Genomic DNA, 20,008 nt, shown 5'->3' with positions numbered 1-20,008 from the left:
TATACTCGTTCATATTCCATTTCAAACATAAAATGTTCACATCTTTCATACATTTTTGTATACTTCAACTATACTATATTGGTATTCAACTTTTAACGACAGCAATGCAGTCTAATGTCAACTTTCAACACAAAGAAATTACACCGCAATTTAAAAATAAATTATCTTAAATCTCTAAACTTTGTAAAGATTCAAGTCAAGTGTCAAATGACAGCTGATGTTTTGTATCACAAGATTATCGCCGGTGCACTCCCGTGTCGCCTCATGGGGTTTGCAGTGTTTTTATATTTTTAGATTCAGTTTTATTGATCTATTTATTTTGGATCCCACTGTGACACAAATGATCTGGTGTGATCTAAAAAAGCACAGAGGAAGCCTCGGCTCCTGTAGTATTAATCATTGTGGTGAAGGAGGTTTTTTGGATTGCCTTTGTCCTCGGCTTTGGTGCAATCAAAGAGTCAGACCTTGCTGCTCACAGCCTGAGACATAACATTTAATGAGGATGTGGTGTCCTGGCTCCCTCAGTCTCACTAACGCTCCCTTGAATGTCAGCCACTGGACACATAATTGGGCTGATTAGAGCAGTTTATTTACCAGTTTTTCCAGACCTATGATAGAAAGACCTCTCATTGATAGATGTCCAAACATCTGGACATTCCTCACATGGAGCCTTTTGTTGTGCAAGAACCGGCATTTCAAGAGTAATTGGAAGTTTGTACAGATTAAATAAAGAATCCAATAATAATAAAATTAAAAAAAAATACAAACTGTCATATTTACTGTGGACAAACTGGCCATTTAAGCAATGAAACCACTCATTAAGAATCAACACCATTTCTTGGTAATGGTGTGTCAAATGTGGACAGAATGAAGCTAACTAACAGAAGGCAAGGCCTGGTTGGGACTCATGGGAAATAAATATGCCTATAGCCACAGCAAATTGGTCTTTTCTCCAAAGTTGAAACAATTCCTTTTCTGTTCTTTTTTTTCCATAAGTTGAGAAGCCTGCAAGCCAGTTCAGACAGACAACTTAAATTGCACTGCCGTGGCCCCATGTATCTGACTCTACTGGCTGAAATATACATCCAAAGCACCCTTCGCTACGACGTGATCTTTAAAAGCTTTCGGGTCATCAGGCTGCCCTGCTCATTAGCCATGTCTGCTTGGCTACCACCATGTCCCATGTTGCTTTTTTTTTATATAAGAAAGCTCACCTGCTGAGAGTCCAATCATGTTGCTTCAGGGTGGCTTTGTGGAAGAAATAATTGTGCTTTGTGGAGGTATAATTGTGTTTGCACCTCACTTGCCATTGCTGCTGCTCGGAGTTACTCATCTCCAGTTGTTGTTTCTTTATATTAGCTGTCGGCCTCGGAGTCGCACTTCAAGAAGAAGAAGAAGACCGTCTTCCTCTGTTGTGTGGCAATTTGAGATAAATGCAACATGGTTCTCTGTGGAGATGCAAGGGATCACTACTTCACATCACCAACCAAACCTTTAAAACATCTCCTGCTTGTTCTAAGATGTGTGTCATTGTCTTGGCTTTGTTTGTGACGTGTGTGTGTGTGTGTGTGTGTGTGTGTGTGTGTGTGTGTGTGTGTGTGTGTGTGTGTGAGTATGTGTGTGTGCGCTTTTCAACGACAGTACAAGGATGCCGTGTGCACGAGCTGCTCCTTGCCGATGTGTTGGTGTCTGCTGGCTGCTAATGCCTGCTTTTAGTGCTTGCTTATGCTCGCTACTACAACCCCAAGCTAAGCCTCCTCTCTACAACAATACAACAAACACACACACCTTTCACCCTGTCATTCATTTAGGAGATAGCGCATGTTTTCTCTGCGGAGAAACCCCACTCCATCCAGCCATCCATCGATCTATTTTCAATACTAGCTTACCCTGTTCAGGTTCCCTATAGGGCTAGATCCAGTTCCAGTATGCATCGGCCTTGAAACAAAGAAGTGTATACTTTGAACAGGTTGCAAGTCTATCACAAGGCTGTAAAAATATTGAGGTGAAAACACAAGTTGAAAAGAGTCACCATGCGTTTAGTTATGAGCATCTGGCACGGATACACTGATGTTAGACTATGCTAAAACATAGAGGCTTGAAGTTATTTTATTCCATTTACCAGGTCACAGAGAAATGCACTTAGAATGATTTTGACATGCTTCTTTTTTTTATATATTTATAAACTGTAATGTATTTTGAAGGTTTTTTTGTTTGCCTCTTGGCATTGGCAAAACATGTCTGTCGATCCGCTCATTGATCTTCATTGTGTGTTGGCCTTGCCATGTTTCATTACAGCTTAAGATCTGGTTAATTCCCAAAAGCTGTTGTTTGGGGTGAGTAGAGGGTGAAAGAGTTGGTTTGAGGAGTAACGTTGCATTGCTCGGAAATTGGCAAATTCTGAATTGAAGCCTGAAAGCGAAACAGCATACGCACACTTCCGAGATGAAACGATCACGCATTACTTTCCTTTAGGAAACCACGATGAAGAAGAAATAAATGTGGTTCAACTAATGAAGCTACAGATTGGATGTGTACAATTAACTTTTTTGAAGAAAAAAAAGTATCGTTTCCCTTTATATTGTCAGTGTTAATAGAAAATGCCACACATTTCAGAAGGTACGATCAGATAAACACTTATTTTTAGCTACACGTGAAGTTACTATTATTTATATCTTTCATCCCACATTGTTAAATGCACCATATGTTCAAAGCGTCCCAAAGGGTATCAAGCTGATGGATCTTACTCAAGATATTGAGTTATTAGAGATATTAGACTAATGAGTATATTTATAACTGTAACAGCTTCACTTATGTACAGTGTTAGTAAAGGTTCAATGATGTGTTCATTCTGACCTCTATCTCTCACTTCTTCTTCGTTATTACCTCTCTCTTCATCATCTCCTGTTGTCCTCCTGGTTGCAGACTATGCAGACATAATATGCATGTTTGAGTGATGGACTTGTGCGTACACATGTGTGCTACAGCGGGTTGGTGGGTGTATATGTAATTATTCTTAAGGTCTAACCCCGGTGACCTGTATATGGCCATTAAGCAGAGTTATTGTGACCACATGGCAGCATAATGATGGCTGTGGCATTGAAATGCATCTCAAGTGTGTTACTATAAAGAGTAAGAACATGTTTCACAGACAAACTAATAATCACCAGTGAAATCTTGGGAATTAACACCATGCATTTCATGGCAATGTGCATCATTACTGACAACACGTTATAGAGCATTTAAGGCTCCTTTAAGGAGCTTACACTGCATCAAATGGCTTCCGGAAAGGTACTCAATTTGAAGTAATAATAATAATAATAATAATAATAAGAAGAAGAAGAACTATTTATGGTTAGCATTTTCAACAATCACCACTCTCCATATTAACATTCTGTTATAAATAGGCGTGTGCCGTCTAACGATGAAATTGTTTGATAATTAAAGGGATTACCGCCCACTGTTTTCCTACTACACTGAAAATAAGGAGATATTACTGCGCTTTAAAAAAAAAAAAATTTAAATAAAGCTTTAAATGTTCGTCATCAGGTTCTATGAAAATATCAACCTAAAAATGGGGAAAATATCAATAGGTTATTGTGGCGAAATAAATATAATTTTTGGTGCAGTTTGATTGCTGTTAGATCTCCACGTTCACAAATATGGATCAAAGCAGAATATTCGGTTTGATAAAAACAAAGTGTTGCACGCAGTGTTTCAGTTATTATTCCTATTCTTATTATTAGTAATAATAATGATGTGAATAACAACATTATGAATAAGGCTTTGCATACAACCTTATAGATAGGATTTAGATGATAATTAAGGTATAGCCTATAATAATAATAATAATAATAATGCATTTTATTTATATAGTGCTTTTCTAAGTACTCAAAGTCACTTTACATAACAGTTAAAATATCCTAAAAGCTAAACATTAAAACAAATGGAATAAAACATAAAAATGTAACATATACAACAACACAATGTCGTTATATTGTCGCACCAAGCACAGACAAACATATACATAATAATATAACTTCTGTTTGAATAAAGGAGACATTGCTAATAAATACATTTTTGTTATGTTTAGATACTTTTAATAAACTAGTACTCTGTCCTTTTCTCAAGCAGCAGTTACAGCTGATAGCACCTTCCCAACCGCCAGCTTTGTTGCGCAAGTGTAGTACCCGCCTTCCGGTTAACACTCAGCTTAGCACTGCTGCCGTTGATTGCACTGTTGGCTGCGGGCCACCATTGCCATCTTTGAGTCGTGTGGAGGCATAGATAGCACCTCGAAAGAAGCTAAGCTACTTGTGATGCTGGCATGTCAGAATTTCCTGTATTTGGTTCAAAAGTCCGATCTAACTCCATCTTAGAAACAGACCAGACCATGGTGTGTGGGGATTCACACACCGAATTTTATTTAGAAAGTCTAGACCATACAAGGTCAGTGTAAAAGGACCACTTGCTGCCTTCATAATGAGCAAACCAACTAGGACAAAAATCTTGAGGATTACAACTTTAAAAAACCAACACCCAGCTTTATAGCTTTTTGCAGCGTTCAGTCTCAATCAGATAATCGCAGCATGTAGAAAGCCAAAGAAATCCTGTGTATTTAGGGTTCACAGACTAACCACGGCTGCAGTATTAGTGTGATAGGTGTGAAGAAAAAAAGACCCCAATAAATGTCTATTGAACGTGTAAGCAGCCAATTTCTACTCATACTTTAGCCCCAAGCACTTAATAGGCTGATGGCATCGCAGGACTCTTCTTTAAATTTTGTTTGGGGATCCGTCCTCTCTCTCGTGGTAAACTCCTAATGCCGGTTTTAGAAACATTCATTAGCGTATGACAGCACATGACAGACTTTCCTGAGGGACATCTTGTTTGTACTCTTAAATTTCATGTTTAATTCATCATTAGGCCAGAGGCATTTTGCAGTAGCAACACTGTCAATAGAATACAGTAACTGTTACTATAAACAGACAAATTGGAGGCAAAATTGATTCAGTTATGTTCCTTGAGAGTGCTGCCGAAAAACACAAATACACATGAAAAGGGAATTATGAAGACGCGCGAAATGTTGAGTTTTATAAAGTGCACAAAAACTTCATTTGTCAGAACACTTTTGATTTATGAAGCCTTCGCTGTATTGGACCAGTAAAGATCATGATAACTGGCAAAGTCATTAATCATGTGATGTGTTTCTTGTACTTTCCATGATGCTGATCTACTGTCATTGATCATTTTCATGTCTACATCAATGGGAGCGAGACACAGCCTGGAGATAAACCTCAAATAAAGATGATGGGGATATTTCCCAACATGGCTAAGTGGGACTGACTATTACGTCGTGTGGCTGGGCCATCCTGTGAGTCCACACGCAGGCCCTCCGAAACGGAGTCACCTTACCTGTTATTACATGAGTGGCCGCTCCGAGTCAGTGGTGATAATCCCTTCTTGGATTAACCTGGATGTTCACTGATGTAGTAAATATAAAAGGCATCAGTTTGTGCTCTCACCTTAATTAAAGATGGGGCTCTGATTTCAGGCAGATTAGATGGAGGTGACTCTTTGGAACACGCCACATTTGTCACGACCTTATCCTGGTGTAGCTTAGGTAAGACACAGCAAACAGCAGCATTGAAAAAAACAACAACATTTAACGTTAAAATAAATTTGTAACAACTACATTAATAATTGTTGTAGATGTGTTTATCTCTCTGTGTGTGGAAAAAAGGAACAATGTCACACTTTACAAATTGCATCACAGGGCCATCTGTCCAAACCACATATTTTATTATTTATTTGACAGAGATGAGCTTTTACATACCACAGACTACAAATACAATGGCCTTTGTCAGCATAACCTCACTGGAATCAATCAACTCGTGCCATTAAAAAGCGCTAAATAGAAAGCCTACGGAGACAACGATATGCATCTACATCGACTACATATCATCTTTCCGCGAGCAACAACAGTATTAAGTATGAGCGTAGACCAGATTGTCTCTAGACGCAATTGGATAGACCATAAATCAATTAGAGCAACGAAACGTGGTGAAAAACGTGAACAAATCAGCACGTGCATGAGCTGTGATGGCGTGGCGTCCACATGTCTGTGAACGAGTGTTTTTGTATTTATTTTGAAGATAAAAGCTGATGTTTAGTTGCAGTTGGTTGTTCTTCTTGCAAAACTATATTGTTCACTTAGCTGAAAACTGATACAACAGCAGCTTCAACAGAAAGTTGCTACAGGGAGCTCAGCTCCATACAAAGCTGGATTTGAGTCACATAGGAGTAGCTCTGAATTATTGTTATATTTGGTGCCTGTTTCTTCTTTAAAAATCTGCAACAGCTGGTGCAACTTCTGTGTTCATTTTTGTAACCCAAAAAATAATTCAATACTTGCTACAATTTCCACAACGTATTTCTCTTTTGAGCAAGAACTGTTCAGTGATGCATGCACTTGTTGGCTGCACAGCAGCGTTGTGGGCGTGTTTGATTTGGGTAATGAACAGGGGAAATGATGCATTTAAGCTTTAACTTTGTAACCTTTTCCTTTTCTCCTCATACCAATGTAAAAAAATCAGCCAAAGCTATCTATAAGTCATCCTTAAAGTCATTGTTTTAAATTGTATTGTGTACTGTCCTCTAGCTACTTATGAGCGCGCACCCCCTCAACAAGCCATTGTAGAGCCTGACAGTGATTGCATTGAACATTTTGAGAAGTGAAACTGTCGCCGCGAACGCCTCACCGCCCTGTCATAGTTTAAAGAATATCAATAACTCGTGGAAACATGGTAATCAAGTTTCACAGTGTACACAGAGTAGACTGTAGCCAATTTTCAGAGGGGCCTGTGAGTAGAGCCCACAGCGCTCGACGGCAATAGTGTTTTAATCACTCTGTCACAGACTTGAGGCCAGCTTTAAGAGCACACGAACACATGATGAATGATGGGCTTAAGCCCAACACAACCGCTGTAGTCTGCTGTACTGCACTGGTGCTGCGATGGAAACAGCTGATTAGTGGCATCTGGGGTGGATGATTAATTGATGCAAACACATTTAGATTTAACGGCTCTTTGATCAATTATTAATGAACAACCCCCCCCTCCCTCTTCCCTTCCAGCCCCCTTTATTTTATTATGTACAATTTCAATGAACAGCCGCTCGGCTTTGACCTATGACTGCCCTCCCTTGCAATTCTGAAACACTGGAAGCAAGTATGTCAGTATGAGCACTTTTCCATGTGTGAATATCCTTGGTAGAACTTCAGAATGAATGAGAACTGCGGTAAATTAAGACTTCAGAACATATACATTGTCGAGCCATTGAATGCTGTTAAATCTGGACCCAGTGATCGTTCTATGAAGTTGACATTTTCTCCTCCAAATAAATTAAATGTTACAAAGAGCTTGAATCCTCATTCCAGGGACAGCTATTGTTCACACTCTCACAGAAGCTGTAAATTGGTGTACAGATTTCTCTGAGGACCTTTAGATGAGAGAGGGAGTGCTCATGAATGTGCTGTCGGTAAGTTGGAAATTGTTCCTCTCAAAGCATCGCTGCCTTCATTCTTGTAATCTTGCCGACTGATGGAGAAACAAAAAAACAAACACCTTTAGAGGATTGCCCTGGGCTATGTTGTTAAAATTCTTCCAGAAGACTGAAGGTTTTATTGGTCGTTTCTGATCGCCAGACAGTCATGGGTAATATTCGACACTCACGCCAAAATTGGGAGAAACCAGCAAATGTGATGATGGCTGCGTTTGAACTTCCTCTACCATTAAGGTCAAACTGCATTCGAAAATCCAAGTGTAAGAGGATTTAATCGATTCCGTTCATGCAGCTGTCAGGATTATTACAGCTGAGATGAATTGTTTGTGCATCACAAATTAATTATGACTGAGTTTGTAACAAAGGACCTTGCAACACCAATACATCTCTTTTGATCAGATGTTCCTACAGTTTCACTCATGTGTTTCCCAAGAATCCCTTTGCTCCCGTGTTTGGCAAGTTAAAAAATGATGCGTAGCCCATTATACTTTGAAACCCATTTCAGTAAAAGGGCAAGTGATGCCTTCCATATCATTTTACTGCATTCATCCTTCCTTTTATTAGGATGTTTACTCCGAGGGAAATAATCTCCACGCCCTCCCCCACAATAAATAATTCATTAAGGAGTCAGGGATAACAAGGGTATAAAGAAACATATATGTATTGCTAGTGATCTGGGATGGAAGCCAAAGAACGTCAGAGACAATTATGGGGAAAGGGGACACTAATTCCTCGCATGTACTGCTTTGGCCCCACTTGTCCCCTTGGCTCAGATCGTCCAGGCAGTGTGGACGGGTGCATTAAGACACACAGGTGGACTGATAGGGGTTGAAAGTGACCCTCTGCTCTCAACACTGGCGCAGAGCTGCAGAGCATCAGGCTAAGCCACTTTGACTCTCCCGGCTCTCTTAATTGCCCAGTGAACCTGGCTGCAGCATTGAGCTGCCTGACTTACTGGTCCCCTGAGAGTGTATTACAAGTGCTCCGTCCAACTAATCGCCTCCTTTGTCCCCCATCATCCCCACACAGTTTGTCCACACATAGAGACAGACTGGTCATGATGATACTAAACCTGTCACCTCTTTCTCCTGCTCCTCAAATCCCCACTTACCACCTTGTTTTCTCCCACTCCATGCACCACTGCATCAGTGCAACTGATAAATGGAAATTGTGTTTTGTCTTTTGTAATGGAATAAAAACATTCAGCATTGATTCCAAAATGAGCGCAGCGCACCAACACATGCGCTGGCAGTTTTTTGTTACACTTCATCCCACTATCAATGTGACTATCGACATTCAAGGACACAGGGTAATTTGATTTTTATAGACTCTTTTTGGTCAAAGTGCTCTCGTAAAATATAAAGAGCTTTCCCACTAAAAGTTGCACTTCAAATTACATTTTCTTTTATGCATTTACATAACCCTTGGAAAAGAGATACACTGACTGCTTTTGGGCATCCGTTAGAAAGTAGTAAATGTAACAAATTAGAGCAAATACCTTCATACCTTTATGTGGCACGAGTGGAAGTGTCGCGTTTGATGTCGTGCCTTGATCCAAATCAAAATGTATGACATTGGAAGTGGCTGGTAAAATACCATCTTTCATTTAAAAAGACATCTATCATAAAATTCTCTGTGGCACTTCCCAAGGATTATGGTAATACTTAGTATCAAATGTCCATACTCCATCTGTGACGGTAAAAGTTACAGCAGAAATATAAATAAATGTAAATGATTTTATGTGAGTCACTCAAGGCAAAAAAAAAGAAAGAAAAAAAAAAGCTACACTGCAAGAGCTCAAATCCAAACAAGACTAGGGGCAACTTTTTTGAAGTTATGCTCAAACTCTTTATTCATATTTTATGGCACATTAAGCTTACTTTGTGAACTGGCAGTCTGGGTTTTAATATACGTTTTAACTCGCTAATATTAGCTGCTCCTGCTCTTGGTACCACTAAACCAAGCAACCTAACATGGTTAGGTAAGAATATATGAATGGTCAGATCTTACAACTTTCCTTATCACCAACTGCCTCTTCACAGTAAGAACTGAAGAACATTGATTTAAATGAAAGTCGTCTTTCCGCTGGTGAGGATGCTAACCCTTTGTCTCTGACGTCTAGCTTCAACCCCAAGTCTTTTCTTTTTTTTTAAATCAAGTTATTTATGTATCCATTACTAGAATGCATATAGACAGCTTTTACGCGGTTAAGGTTAAAAAAAAAAAAAGTGTCAGCTTCAATCAGCTGGAGACCGTGTTTTCAACCAATTCAGAGATCTACTTAGCTGAATTAGCTAGCTGGCTACATCTGTTCAGACAGTTATTTCAGCTGCGAAATCTATGGTGGCCACCAGCTAGAAAATAAAAAGCTTTTTGTAATTTGTTCCATATTTTAATTGGACTTTTCTATAGTAAATCCGCCACGTTATCACTGTAAACTTGTTAGAATAGACACATGCATAGCAACAGTAACTGGAGGGGAGGAAAGACTTAGGAACATGACATTGTTGAGAATTTAAATCAATGGGGCTATAGAGGTTATTTATTATAGCTATAGTATGCCTTCATTCCTTTTTGTACATTATTCATCACAGCTTTTAAAAACAACTCCCTCAAACCCTTTTTTCTCTTTTTGACTAAATAAGAAGGTTGAATATTTAAAATGTACGAATCTTCTCCAATGTGTAGTTTCAAAGGCAAGGCCAGAAATGGCACTTACTGAATTAAAGACGGTAACGTTGCAGTTTGACAGTTAGGAGTGGAGCCTCCCTGCATTGTCTTGGTGTGCTGGTTTTAGAGCTGAGGAGGATTTGAGCATGAGAATTTGTTTGCTCCGCTGTACTGCACATGGTGCTCGTGAAGGGTTGGCTCTGAATTAACCTCGACATTGCAATGGAAACGCATTTCACATATTTTTCCTTGACAATGTATTACGCCTATAATAGTACAACATGAAAGTTCCACCAAAAGAGATCGAGAGCGAAATGCTTTTTTTCATTTTGTCTATTGCTGTAGAAAACCTTGGAATCAGGCATTGTTCTCCCGCTGGACGAAAAACCACACAGATGATGCATAGATGGAAAACGGATAAGATGCATGGATGGTTCAAAGATTACAGATAACAGAGACAGTGTGTAGATGGGTATTACTCTGTGCAAATGAGCTTAGCGCCGGTTTAACTGAAGAACATCTGCCCTTTTGCATGAGCTATGAATCTGTATTTGGGACATGACCTTTAAAAACAATGAGAAGGTGTTCCCTTATTATCAGTGGTGAAGCAATGAAAATATCTCCATGCAGTATGAGATCGGTTGAAAGCATTAGGACGACGATAATGACTGTCTCAATAGCCCCTGAAGTGGTTAAATCGTATAATTTTGGTGCAACCATCAAATCTCTCATCAGCCTGTATTTGATCCTTTCTCCATACAATCAAGACCTTTTCATCAATTTCTCTTCTCGCCCTCAGATGGATGTACACACAATGCACCCCACACGCTGCCAAACACCCACCAGTAATACCCCACTTCCAACATGGGGAAATGTGCCGAATTTTTGCTTTTAATTGAACATGACGTCAATGAAGGACAGTGTAGAGGAAATTGGAACGCAATTACCGACAGCTTTTATTGGACAATACGTGGTTCCCTCTTTTCATTCCAGTCTTCATTGAGCTAAGAGCAGTGTTAATATTGTCTGCCAATGTAAAGTGCTCTTTGTGCTTTTTGAATGAGGCTGCTTTTAGTATCAACAATGTTGTTGAAGACTCTTTGCTGCACATTGCTGCACATCAGCAATACATGATAATGAGGGATTTGCCTCTCTCATCCCCGCGTGGCTTTCTGTCTGTCTCTTTGTATTTCTTTCTTTCGCCTTTCACTCCCTCCCCTCTCTGCCTTCTTATCTGTCTCCCACTCCATCTTCCCCTCTGCCTCTTCTGGTCTCCCTCCCTCCGCTGGCATCAAATTAGTGCATAACCTGAAATGAATGCACGTGCTAATCACCATCTCTTAAGAATTAAATGATCTCCAACCACTTTGACAATTCCTGTGAAAGGAGAGCTCCCGGTATTCCTAAGCACTGCGCCGAGCATTTACATGGATAACAGTGTCAAAGAATTAAGTGGGAGGTTCAGAGAAAATAGCTCTTGCAGGATATCAAAACCTTTCAGTGTTCTGTGTGAGCTGGTGTCCCTCTATGTCTCTGTGTGTCTATGTCACACAAATGCACAGTTTGAATAAGGTTCATCTTACTTTCTTCTTCTTCCCCTTCTCTGTGAATCATCTACAACAGTGACAAACATAACATTCATAAGCAGGAGTTATAGAAATATGTAGACAGCCTGCATTGTCATTGACCGGAATGCAACAACATAAGGAATAAAGAACGCAAAAAAAGACAACAACCTCAGTGGGAAAAACATCTACAGACAATAAAACAGGTTCTGAAATAAGTTGAATATATAAATAAAGTATTTATTGTACCTGAATCAATGTATTCAAACACATTTGTATAGTGTAATATGGACAGACTTCTACACCCAAAATGGTCGCTTTATGGAGATGAAAATGGTTATTTGTACCACAGTAAAGATTATCGCGAATTTCAGCAACTCTTTAACCCGTTGAAAACTGTGGAACCAATTTTAGCTCTAGATCTCCTTTTTCCTGTGTTTGAGTGTTTTTCCCTGCATTTGAGTCATCATAGGAACCCCAAATTAATTCCAATACTTTATTGTATGTATTTGTATCAGTAAAGTCTTGTTTTTAAAAGATATTTTGATTGTAACTACTATAAAACATTCAGCATGATATGAGCCAGATTTCCCAAAAATGCCTCCTCGAGCGGTCAATAAGACACCTTTTTGGAAAGATTAGGAACTAAAGAATTAGAGTCTGCAACAAAAATCACAATAAAACAAAGACTTGGCCTGTTAGGAAGGAGTTTCAGTCAAAAAAAACTGTGTCGTTCGGTTCAAAAACTGAAAAATAACGTATTTTGAGCCAAAAGATTGTCTGAATGGGGCATGCTGGGACTTAAAATGGAAGCGTGAATTTCCGTTCACGGTTTCCAAAAAGTTAAACCTGCAAACATTTTTCTTGCCACCTGGGGCCAGCAGAACCTGTGGACACAACAGTGACTGTTCTGTTAAAATTGTTAAATCAGAATGTTAGACGTTTTATTTTAAAACAGAAAGTGTCCTGTAACTTGTCAGGTGACTATCCAGATGAGTCTGCCTGTATCTTATGCCTTTTGATAGCATTGTTGGTATGTATGGATTTGTATTATTGTTACTTATGATCGTAGATGATTATTTTTGTGACAATGTTTAATTTTGGGAAGTTTTATGGACAAAGTCCATCGAGTCATTATAGTTAATGACGACTCCGCTATGACTATTGTTAAAATTCATGACAGAATAAATACAAGTATGTTTGTTACAATTCACTGGAAGATATGTAGGTGAATTAGCAGTAAATAGATATAAAGTAGCGGTTTAAAACAAAGTAATTTATTTAATTGAATATGCAGTGTATTTATATGTTATTACCTTTAAGTTGATTTTGGGCAAAGTTATTAGCGAACTGTTGTCTTTTTAATAACCACAGACCAAGTGATCATTCCTTTGTTGTCTTTCTGGCAACTTTATGAATGTAACAACATGGTAGATGATGGGCAGGAAGCAGTAATCAGCTTTTAGAGCTTTTTCGCAAAAAAAATCACTTCAAGAGGGATGACAGGGACATTGAAGTTGTGGACCAAAAAAAAACTAAACAATGAGCTGAAAGATGCTAATAAGCCCTCAGACCTGAGAGGAATTGCAGAGTCGGGTGGTAAGTGAGCCCCGCCTCCCGCTGCTACTCAGTCAAGCTGTCAAAGCTACAATGGAGCCCACACTATCACTAACTGCACTCCCTGAGGAATTGTTATCCAAGTTTTGGGTGAATGAAAAAGCGATTTCAAAGTGAAGGAGACAGAAGGGGCTACAATATGAATTTGAAAGATACAGCATATCCAGGATGTCACCGATTCAGCAGCAAAAAGATGAAGATATGCTACAACCAACAGATCACAGCGTAACAGTGTACATGCCAATTGTCTGTTGGTTCATCATTATGGTTATAGCTGCTTTAGTGTATTCATCAGACCATGCTGATTGTTTTTCAACTTACTGATCATTTGTAAATAATATCAGTATGTTGAGTCTGCAATTGGTTATGTCAACTTATTTTGAGCAATATGTTCTGTGTTGGATTTGATACCAGAGGAGCCCACATATATGTCAATATGAAAATTGATTGGCTTTCAATGGAATTATACCTTGGTGAAATCACAATGTATTTTCAAATACCTGAAATATCAAGGTATGCAAGTATGTTGTCTCCAATGATAATATGGACATACTAACCCGAATGTATCAGAAAATCGGAATTGGTAATATTTCTGCATCATGGGAGTACCCCATGTGTAAGTAAATCAAACAATTTTCTTCATCTGATTATTCTGTATTTGTGCATGTATATAAACATAGTCAGTTTATGTCTGGAAATATGTTTCTCTATAATTTCAATTCCAACAGTTTCCAACAAAGATTTGATCACTGAAATAAACTTTACCATGTGGTTATTTTATTTAGACAATGTGTTTCTTGAATTATTATGGCAAACAATTATATACATCCTTATTGTGAAATGAATCAGAAGAAAGGATTTTGGCAATATTGCTGAGCCCTACTTCATAGCATACAATAAGGAGGGCACCAATATTGCTTCTTATGCTTAAATATCTGAGGAAAAAGCAGATGCAATTGTGGATTACAGTGAGAATGTTTGTACTGCATGCTTTCAAATAGTATTTTACACACACCAAAATATTGTCCGTTTCAGACGAGTTTTCACGAGCAATTGAAAACAGGCTATTAAGTCATGATACAACCTTAAGCCATCCTCTCTACACGGCTGAAGTGGTTCCATCAAGTAAAGTCAGGGATTTTTTTTTAAATTCAAAAGATGCATCGGCATCAACAGAGCTGAAGCAAATGCTATTAAAGCAATCAAGAAACTCTTCAGGACTGAGTGGAAGCCCTGCAGTAGTGTTGCAGGAGAGAGATAGAGGGGAAAAAATCTCCTGTAAACATGCTGGCAGACGCATAGTTAAAACGATGGGAGTAGGCAGGTGCATAAAAGCTGGGAGAGGCTGAGACACCAAACACATTAAAAAGCAATAACCATATGGTCAGCTCCACAAATGTCTTTGAGTACAACATTAACTAAGGCGAGTCCAAATGGCATGACTGTCAAAGAGCTTTACCTTCAAATGATGATGATCGGGTATTTAATACAGCTGTTAACTAAATAAAAAGACAATAATCTCAAAACCATAGGAAATATCAAGAAATACACGTTTTGCAAATATGAGACTTTATCAAGAGGGATCTGACTTAGGTAAAAAAGTGAAGGACTCACATTAAAAAAGATTTTTTTTTTCATCATTTAATATGCTAAATGGCTTAAATGAGGAGTTTAAAATGGGCAAGAAGAAGGATTTACCAATTGAAATCCATCAACATGAACAAATAGCCTCGATGGTAAAGGTGTGAGTAAGAATAATTTCAATCAATGGAGTAAATCCTCTCAGCCACATTTCAATTATCAGAAATCCATAGTGAATTTGAAGGTAATGAAGTCTTAATGAAAGATCATAGATGTATTTGACACAGACTTCTGTTTGATAATCCCAAATTAACTATAGCAATTACTATTGGCAAAAAAATAAGTACGTGTTAAGTGAGATTAATATGAGTATGATAATAGCTGTAAAACATTGAACTTCACAGAGAGCAACAACAGTGTTCCAGTTCATTAGTATCAAGGAAAACAGAACAATGTCATATCCAACAAACGTGGTGAAAGAGACATTTTCTCTTCTCTACTAGCCATCATTTCAAGTGAATTTACCATTTGCTTTTCAAACAGAAAGTGCAAAATCAAAACATCTACACAAACCGACCCTGATGCATAATTCACATCTTCGCTTCACTGTATGTCAGGGTGTTTCAAATGCTCTTTGTGTCGTCTCGTCACAATCACATCCTCAGAAGCATGTTGTTTTGCAATATGTGGACATATGTTGTGTTCTAGTCTCAAGACAAGACAGCCATGCACGGCAGGAAGAAAGAAGAAAAAGAAAGACCTAGCAGTCTCCCTGGAAAATATAAACCTTCTTGTGGTTCTCAAACTTTTTCTGTCACGCCCCACTTTGGAGGAAGAAAAATGTTTGGGCCGCAACAAAATTGTCACCAAATGGTCCTTTTGTGACTCCTCCATCCATTCTTTTTCAAATAATAGAATGAAGAAAATTAAAATCATTTTCAAGTAAAGCAGATTACTCCATTAGACAAAAACTAATAACATGTGCAAACACGTTGTTAGAAAAATAAAAATGAAGTTGTATCTGTCCAAAAAATAAAATAAATAATATTTGGTAAAAAAAAAATTATTACATACATGCTGTATGTAATTGTGCACATTATTATTAGTAGTATTATTAGTATTTTCGATTGTGCTGTATGTGTACATTACATGCTGAAAATAACCAGTTTTGCACTAAATATATTTTCAAGACAACAATAACGATCAACCTGTGCAAAACAAAATGAGTGCAGATGTGTGAGCCATCACATTGTGTCAGTATTAGCGGCTGCAGTGAGCTGCTTTCCTCTACCAATATTTTTAAAACAGGGTCGTAGATTTGATACGGCCGCTTTTAACTTATGCTCAATGTTGAGCTTAGATCTAAAATCCTGTTAAAATAACCTGTTATCGCCACGTATTTATTACTGATGTTTTATGTCCATTTACTTTGTACTTTTGTACTGTTTGAAGTTATTATGGTCATGGGGAGAGTGTTTGTCCTGAAACCACAAGGTTGCCGGGTCGATCCCTGGTCTCCCCGTAGTTTCATGTTAAAGTGTCCTTGAGCAAGACCCTGAAGCCCCAGGTGCTTCACAGCAGCACATTGCTTCTTAATTACTAAGGATGGGTAAAATGCAGAAAATAATTTTCCCACTGTGGGATTATTAAAGGATTATTTCTTTGAAAAAAAAAGTATATGTATATATATATATATATATATATATATATATATATATATATATATATATATATATATATATATATATATATATATATATATATTTGTTTGAATGTATATATATATATGTGTATATATATATATATATATATATATATATATATATATATATATATATATATATATATATATATATATATATATTTGTTTGAATGAATCTGCAACAGGCTGTGGAGGGTCAGGCTCCACAGTTTGAGAACCACTGTTTTAATGTCACCCCAACAGCAAAATGTCTTGGTTATGCTAAATATGGACATGAAAAGGCCTCCAGAACAACACAAACACTAATTACATCCAGCAGCTGTCATTTCTGCTGACACAATTGGGGAGACGAACCTCAAGCAGAGTCTAACCGAACCCCTCTTTAACTAAATAAACATGGAGAAACAAGCCATTCTATTCTCTTTCTTCTCGTACAGTTTCAGGATCTTCGAGGTGATTGTTTCATTTGTTTCACTGTAATCTGCTCTAATTGTATTTACCTCGACGCTCTGTTGTGGCGGGTTAATCTCATTGCTATTGTATATCTTTCTATTCCATCGTACATTGACAGCTTCACTTTTAGTATTTTGTTTTCAATATTTCCAGCCCATTCAGCCATTTGACAATTGTGTTTATTTTGTTTTTTCACTCAATACGTTTACTTTCATACAATGCAAATATATTCAGTAGAAATACAATAGGGGCTAAATTGAACATAACAGTGAAAGGGAACTGACAAAGAGGATCAAAACATCTCCAGGTCTGCCACAACAGTTTAGTGGGTTTCATTTTGATTCAATATCCTGCTACTCTTATACTGCATGAATGATATAAATCTTCCACGCAGAAATTGTTTTTGTGCTGTACTGCACCTGCAAACAGGGACCGATTTCAAAGCTCTCTGTGGTGGTGCATTCAAGGACTCTTCAATACTCAATAACAGGTTGTTGACAGACGGAGAGTATTACACTGATCAGCTACATTGTCAGAATGTCCGACTTGAAACGGCTAAACAAGGAAAGCGCTGTGAAGAGGATGACATAAATGTATTTTTTTTAAATTAAAATATTTATGTTTAGCTGTCAAATGTCAGCGCATCCTTGAACGCATCAACACATTTTGCAGGAACAGTTTCTGCTCCCTTATCACACAAAACTTTGTTCCCATGTATAATCTCTGATACTTTATCATCATGCAAGAAATGTCAAACTTTGCCATGAAACATAACTGAACTAATGACAGGATTGTACACATGTAACTCAATCTTATTTATGGTGAGATCACCTCTAAAAAGCAGGGATTTTATGTATGATATTTTTCTCAATGTCTCTCGGATAAAACATAATTTTGACTTTTGGAAGGTTTATTTTTCTTAACCTATAATTTAAAGTTTGGCGTATCTTCCAAAGTTCCACAGCATTAAAATGAATAATGGGCTGCTGCAGCTCACGCAGTGTCAGGCTCCTGAGGCAGCGTGCCTGTTTATTTCCCAGAGTGCCGTTTGTAAAGGAAATTGGTTTATACTTATGAGCCATTGATCCACAGAGAACAGTACAGTTTGTCATTCAGTTGGTCTCTCGGACAGAGGATGGAGAGATATGGGAGAATCCGGGGAGAGATAGATCTAGATAAGTTACTTCCGCCGTCGCCATCAGTGCAGTCTACGAGGACATACTGTTACAGAGGATATGAACGACTGCTGAAGAGATTTGCCAGCAATGCTAAATACATTGGTTTAGATGCGTAAAGGTCAGGATCTGAAGTATTCGGCTGAGACTCAAAATGACAATTGTTTGAGACACTTTGTTTCTAGGGTTGCGGTAGACTTGTACTCCAGAATTAGATGTTATGAAGTAATTTGCATTACGTAAATGTGACTGATGTAAAGCTTTTGAAGCTCACTATTTATATAGATGAAGCCATCTCAAAGTCTTCTCTGCCTAATGATGTTTCCTCACAAAAGAATGATTTAGCCTCAAACATTAAAAGGTATTATATCACCGCAGCTTTGTGAAAGGATAGGAGAGTATTGTTTTGATGTGAAACACTATTCCAGCCAATAAAGGCCATATTTTGATGGAATCATGATGACATACTGAGCTTTCAGGTGGACGAGAAGTTTTTAATGCTGCAGGGCAGGTTTGAGATGTTTCTATGACCTTTTGATGCTTGTTCTTTTTTCTTTCCACTGTGGAAACCGAGAAGCTCCCTACAGTGGCTGTTTTGTTACAACGCTGGAAACAACTGACTTTTGACAGCCACCTTTTGGCCTTAAAGTCAATACCTGATGCTGAGAAGGAAACATTTGTTTCGCATTAAAACAAAAAGAAGGAACGCCATAATTAACGTTCATGTTTGTTAGCATGATAAAAAGTGCTCAGATTATCAAAACGATAATAGATTCTGATAAAAATCATAATGACAGTTCAAATGATTTTTGAAGAAAATAAGAAGGGATCAACTTTCAGAGCCTCACAGAAGACGGAGATTAAATGTGTGCAAAATAATGAATCCCAAAAAAATTGCAACTCCCCGTGGAATCTGGTCATCTTGGCCACTGTGATTAAAATGCAGCATGAGCTTGAGGCAGCGATAGTTCATCCACCTCGGCCCATGTCCTCGCCCGAAAAGGGCATAAAGATGCTGCATATATCTGCCCATGTATTAGAGTTTTGGTGCATTGACACTGCTGAATTAACTCGATAAATGCCTTCTTTTTGCGGAGAGCCAGTGCAGCCTTTTGAAGGGGAAGATTGCACAGCTTGTGATGCTCACCATCCACTCTCTGCATTCACAATATGTCATTACATACTCGAGGCTTCACAAGAGCAATTCATTCTAATGGATGCAATTACGCAGAAATTATAACCTGTCTGAGTAAAAGACGACAAACGAGCAGTCACGTGACTGAAATAGGTGCTTTGCATACAATCAACACATGCTTTCCGTGTATGACATGCACAACTAAACCAGTGGGCTCTGTGTGCTACAGAGTTGAGAGGAAGGGAAAAGACTGACATTTCCATAATCTTACATGAAGACTGAATTTGACCTTGTGTTACTTAATACCCAGCACAGCTCAACACTTGAAAGAAGTCTTATCTCCATTTTGATGAAGTTCAGAGGGGGTAAGTGGATCCATCCCTTTCCCCCGTGGAAATCCCGAAGGTTAAAATCTACTCACTCGATATATAATGTATGATAGGGAATTTGATGTCACTGATAATAAAAGCTACGCTTTTTGAAGCATCACACACAGTATACCCGAATTTGCTTCAGCACTACATCGCTACTGTAGTTGAGGGCTTAA

This window comes from Clinocottus analis, unplaced genomic scaffold, assembly GCF_023055335.1.
Source record: "Clinocottus analis isolate CAN_PGR_092001 unplaced genomic scaffold, fCliAna1.0.p SCAF_11, whole genome shotgun sequence".
NCBI lineage: Eukaryota > Metazoa > Chordata > Actinopteri > Perciformes > Cottidae > Clinocottus > Clinocottus analis.
The sequence above is the reverse complement of the archived record's forward strand: the minus strand, read 5'-3'. Positions refer to the sequence as shown.